Here is a 5,769-nt window from a genome sequence, read left to right as displayed (position 1 = left end):
TTTATTCCTACTGTGCAATTTCTCAACATGTGGCAGCTGTCTTGCATTGTGCAGTGCACCCATCTTTTGTACGTGCTTACTGAGAATGTGACTTGAAATAAAATGTTTCGTCTCTCCGAACGATTGTCATGTCTGCATAAACAATGGCACTGTGTGCTCGCCGCTCTGGCGGTGTGGCTTACACGAAGCTACTTATGCATGCAAGTAACGCGCTAAAAAAAAAAAAATATATATATATATATATATATATATATATATATATATATATATATATATATATATATATATATATATATATATATATGACCTCCGAGACAATCACACGAACAGAAGTGGTCTCGGGGGCCGTGTAATTTTACCTATAGCTAAATAATGGCCTCTGAGATCGGCATTTTTAATTTTTTTTTTTTTTTTTTGCGATTTTTGATCTCTGAGGCGGCTGTTAGGATTCCCCACTTCCGTTTGGTGCGCTGCGGACCCAAATCAGCCGCAGGGGCCTACGGGAGTGTCCTCTCTTTACCTTTTTTATATTACTCTATGGCGCGGCGCAGTCGATTCACGCATGCTGCTCCTTGTGTGTGTTCGTTAGGAAAGCTACGCTATGCCCAACTGTTGCGTATACCTAGTGCAAATCGCGTGCACTGCGGACAGTACCGGGTGTCACTTTTCATGTGTACGTACACGTTCGCTTCATTGCTGATCACTAATGCATGGTATTTGCATGCGAAGGTCTCGGATGTGCGCTCTTTTGCTTCTTACTCATTGTGTCAACTCGGAACACACGTGAACTTTTGTTTTTCGCGTCTGACGCGCCGTACATAACATGCGCCGAAGGCATCGTACGTTTTTAGAAGCTGTGTCTTTCAGCGAAAGGGCAATAAACTTATGTTGTTGTTATCGGACTACGTGATGTATGTATTGTGCGGTGTGCGCTCGCTGCGTGCTTGTTGTGTGCGTACTGGAATTACAAACTTTACGTGCACGATCGCGTACACAATACAGTGGTGTCCTCTTTTCGACGTGAAGTTACGTCAACTATAGGTTGGCGTTGCGCCGAATAGCTACTACGCTCACTCCATATACACGAACAAAGAACCGCTAATCCGGCAACAGATCGGGAAATCGGGCTACGAGAAAGGGAAGGCCTAACGCCCAGCAGAACGCGTAAGTCACTGCTAGGTGAGTTCGAATACAATGATGCAGGGGCTGAACGTTTTTGATCACGGCACGTACCGGTATTCTGTACTGTTGCACAAAAACGCTCCACGAAGAATTTCAGCACGCAGCGCTCGGGCCTGCCACGCACGAACAGCCTGGTAAACGTCTGCTTGCAACATTTTACTGCGTGCGAACCGCACAATACGCGCTAAGTTTACGCCGGGACTACAAATCTGCGCAGAAGCTAACCACCGCGGAGAGCACGCCGCGGGGCGTCTGCTGTTTTGTTTGCCCCATACCGGTTTGTTTGCCCCATAAATCTGACGTCACTTCCGCCACACTTTTCGCAATGCATTGAAATACGATAGGGCCTCTCCTTAGTATTCCTTCCTCCATGGCTGCCGTACTTTAGCGCAGAGAGCCATAAAGCAGAAAAATGTCGATTGCAGCATGCAGCGGCGAATGTGAGTGAGACGTCACCCGAAAGCTTCAATCAAAACTAAAGTAGAGTGTACTAGAACAGGGGAGTGCCCGGAACGAGCTTCAAAAAGTGAAGCCCAAAGAGGGTCAATCCGCTTGTAGCGCTGCGATCGGTAGTTTGCAATGTGTCGTTGTTTAAAGAGTTGCGCGCGGCTCCGCGAAAGTGGTGCAGGGGTGGAATGCCCGCTTCCCACTTAAAAGGCCCGGGTTCGAATGGTAGCTGCAGAGGGTGGCCTTTTATTCGTAGTGTCTACGTTTATAGCTGTGTTGTTTTTCTTTTCTCTCTTAAAACTAGCTTCAGTTGCTACGCATGCTGCAAAAAGTAACGCAAAATGGGAAGTAAAATAGAAAAAAATTCACAGTTAATGGATGGATGGATGGATGCTATGAGCTTCCCCTTTATAACGGGGCAATGACATGTCTGCCACCAGGCTCGAAGGCGAAAAAAAAAAAGAAAATAAAGAAGAAAAAAAAACTTCCTTTTTTCATGTTGTCCTAATGCGTTATATACATTGATTAAATCTATGTTATTATACCAAAAAAATATAAATTCACGGTCCATCTCTCTGCCTCTTAAGGCAGAATGACCTTTTCTTTTTTCCCCAATTATTTATTTTTGTACTTTATCTCTACTTTTCTGCCACCAATACTCTAACCGTCTCTTACTTATTTCTATCGCGGACGTGTTCAGCTTTCCATTGTTGTCCCTAAAACCCAAGGCTTCATGTAGACTCGTGCCCACACGTATACCTGGGTGAATATCGCCACATTCAATCAGTACATGTTCCATCGTTTCCTTAGTTCCCCCGCAGCATGTACATTGTTCTTCTTCGTTACTGAATCTCGCTTTATAACTACGCGTTCTAAGGCAGCCCGACCTTGCTTCAAACAGTAAAGCGCTTTCCCTTGAATTATCATAAAACCTTTCCCTTTTTATTTCGTTTTTTCCTTTTGATGATGATGATGATGACTTGGGGCTATTCCCTTTGTATCGGGCGGGCAGGATTAATTTGCCCTAGCCAGCGAAAAAAAAAAAGAAGAAAAAAAACACACACACACACTCACAGCACCGTAAATAAGTCTGTACGGCTAATTCACTGCCGCTGCGTCGCTCGCCACCACCGCACCAGCCTTGCTTTGGTGGTGCGAACTGCTGCATAGTTCACTGCACCAGCCGTTTCATCGCCTGCGTGCAGCACTGTGTCACTCGTGCGCGCAAACCCCAGTGCCTCGGGCAGAGTAGTGCCCTCTCGCTGACGGGGGCACAGAGACGTACAGCGTAGCACAAGGTGGGGGATGGTTTCCGCTTCCTGCTCGCACACCCGGCATAAAGCCCTCGTGTCGTCGGTAGCTTCGTCGAATCGACGGCGGTACACAAGTGTTCGCAGTGCCCCAGCCCGCGCTTCAAACAAAAGGCCGCTACCCCCATTTGTGTCGTAGATGCGTTCCTTTTCTATAACACTTTTGTGCTTGCGGTACTCCGTCAATGTTGTCTTGGAACACATCGCCTTCCGCCACTTTTCGTTTTCTTCTTCCCGTACTTGTTCTTGAACGGCCCGAGCCCATTGGCACTCCCTGGTTGTCGTCACGGGCTTCGCGAAGAACTCGAACTTTCGGCGGAGGGTGTGCAACCGCGCAGCCCATTCAGTCCTCGTTCCGGTCAAGTGTGTGTAGCGGAACAAGCGCCATGCCCACCTGCGGTCGTTCATGAGACGCAGGCGGCCCTCGTAGGCGATCTTGCTCCTGGCTTCTCTAGCCTCATACGACGACCACCCCACGTCTCCTTGAATGGCCTCTATGGCAACTCGCCCGTGGCAGCCCAACGCCAGTCGACCAACCTCTCGCTGCCCTCGCTCCAGCCACTGTCTAGTTCCTGACTGGAAGGTCAGCACAGCATTGGCAAACGAGAGGCATGGGACGTGCACACACTTCCACATTTCTCGGACCAGCAGGAAGCGGTTGCAGCCCCAGAGACTTCGCTTGCGCAACACGTTCGCCGCTTTGCGTGATGTCTGACGGATGTTTTCCTCGTGGATGTCTAGGACATGGCTCGATGTGCTCAGTTGTACACCGAGGTACCTGCACTCATCTCTCCATGGAATCTGCCCACCCTCCGGCAGCGACACCACCGCCGATGTGTCCGTGCCTGCGAACAACAGCACCGCTGATTTCTTGGCGTTGAAGCGCAATCCGAGTTTGCTCAGGTGATTTGCCGATAGTGTGACAAGATGCTGCAGGTCTCCCATATTGTCAGCCATTAGAAAAATATCATCGGCATATACCAAGCCCGGCAGTCTCCAGGGCGCGGGTGTTCCGCCATAGGAGTGAGCTAGCGAGAATCCACCTCCATCCTCCAGCAGCATCCTCTCCAGGCTGGCTGTCGGATGGATGGATGGATGGATGCTATGAGCGTCCCCTTTAAAACGGGGCGGTGACATGTCTGCCACCAGGCTCGAAAAAAAAAAAAAAAAAAAACCCTTCCTTGTTTCATGTTGGCCAAATACCTTATCTACATTGATTAAATCTATGTTATTATACCAAAAAATATAAATTCACGGTCCATCTCTCTGCCTCTTAAGGCAGAATGACCTTATTTTTCCCCCATTATTTATTTTTGTTCTTTATCTCTACTTTTCTGCCACCAATACTCTAACCGTCTCTTACTTATTTCTATCGCGGACGTGTTCAGCTTTCCATTGTTGTCCCTAAAACCCAAGGCTTCATGTAGACTCGTGCCCACACGTATACCTGGGTGAATATCGCCACATTCAATCAGTACATGTTCCATCGTTTCCTTAGTTCCCCCGCAGCATGTACATTGTTCTTCTTCGTTACTAAATCTCGCTTTATAACTACGCGTTCTAAGGCAGCCCGACCTTGCTTCAAACAGTAAAGCGCTTCCCCTTGAATTATCATAAAACCTTTCCCTCCTTATTTCGTTTTTTCCTTTTCGGTAGTTACTCAGAGCCGGCTTCTTTTCCATCGCTGTCATCCAATAAGTCCTCTCCGCCTCTCTGACCTTCCGCTTAATGCTCCTTGTTGCCATATCGCCCGCACTGCCAGCCGTATATTTACTGGTGAGCCTCCTAGTTCTTTTTCTCCACTGCGTGTCAACGCTTTTTCTATACAAATACCTGAAAACCTTCTCCGCCCATCTACTCTCCTTCATTTTCCTCAGCCTCTCTTCGAATCTCATTTTGCTCTGCGCTTCCCTCACTTCAAAGCCTGTCCATCCCATATCACCCTTTACCGCCTCATTTGTCGTCTTCCCGTGAGCGCCCAACGCGAGGCGGCCCACCGTCCTTTGATTTACATCCATTCCTGATTGCACCTCTGACTTCATGCACACCACTGAGTTCCCAAATGTAAGCCCCGGAACCATCACACCCTTCCACAGCCCTCGAAGCACCTCGTACCTATTGTATCCCCATAAAGCTCTGTGCTTCATAATTGCAGCATTCCTCTTTCCCTTTGCTACCGATGCTTTCTCTTGTACCTCCATATATCTATCCCCCTCATTTACCCATACTCCGAGGTACTTGTACTCGCTTACCCTCGGTATTTTTTGGCCCTGTATTAATACCGTATGGTCTCCGTGATCATTGAATACCATCAATCCACATTTTGTTGCACTAAATCCTAGTCCTAGAGCCTCACACTCCCTTCCGCATATATCTGCCAGTCGCTGTATATCATCTTGACTGTCCGCAAATAAGACAATATCATCAGCATAAAATAGACCTGGAAGCTTCTGCTCAACCATCGCTCCGACCTGTTTGTGTGACAAATTAAATCCAATGTTGCTACCTTCTAGCGCTTTTTCCATCCTCGCCATGTACAGCATGAATAACAGCGGGGACAAAGGGCATCCCTGTCTCAGCCCCTTGCTAATTTCAACGCTGTCCTTGCTACTTATTCCTTCCCATTCTATACAAACTGTATTTCCTCGGTATATTTCCCTCAAAAGCTGTACACAGTCGTCACCTATGCAGCGCCATCTCGTGGGATTCAATCTCGCGGGCCATACCTTATGTTTTTGTTGAATTCCTCGGGATGGCGCTTCAAATAACTACGCTCACTGAAATTTTTTTTCTATTTTACTTCTCATTTTGCGTTACTTTTTGTAGCAAT

The sequence above is a fragment of the Rhipicephalus sanguineus genome, chromosome 1, assembly GCF_013339695.2.
Source record: "Rhipicephalus sanguineus isolate Rsan-2018 chromosome 1, BIME_Rsan_1.4, whole genome shotgun sequence".
NCBI lineage: Eukaryota > Metazoa > Arthropoda > Arachnida > Ixodida > Ixodidae > Rhipicephalus > Rhipicephalus sanguineus.
This window is presented reverse-complemented; position numbering follows the sequence as displayed.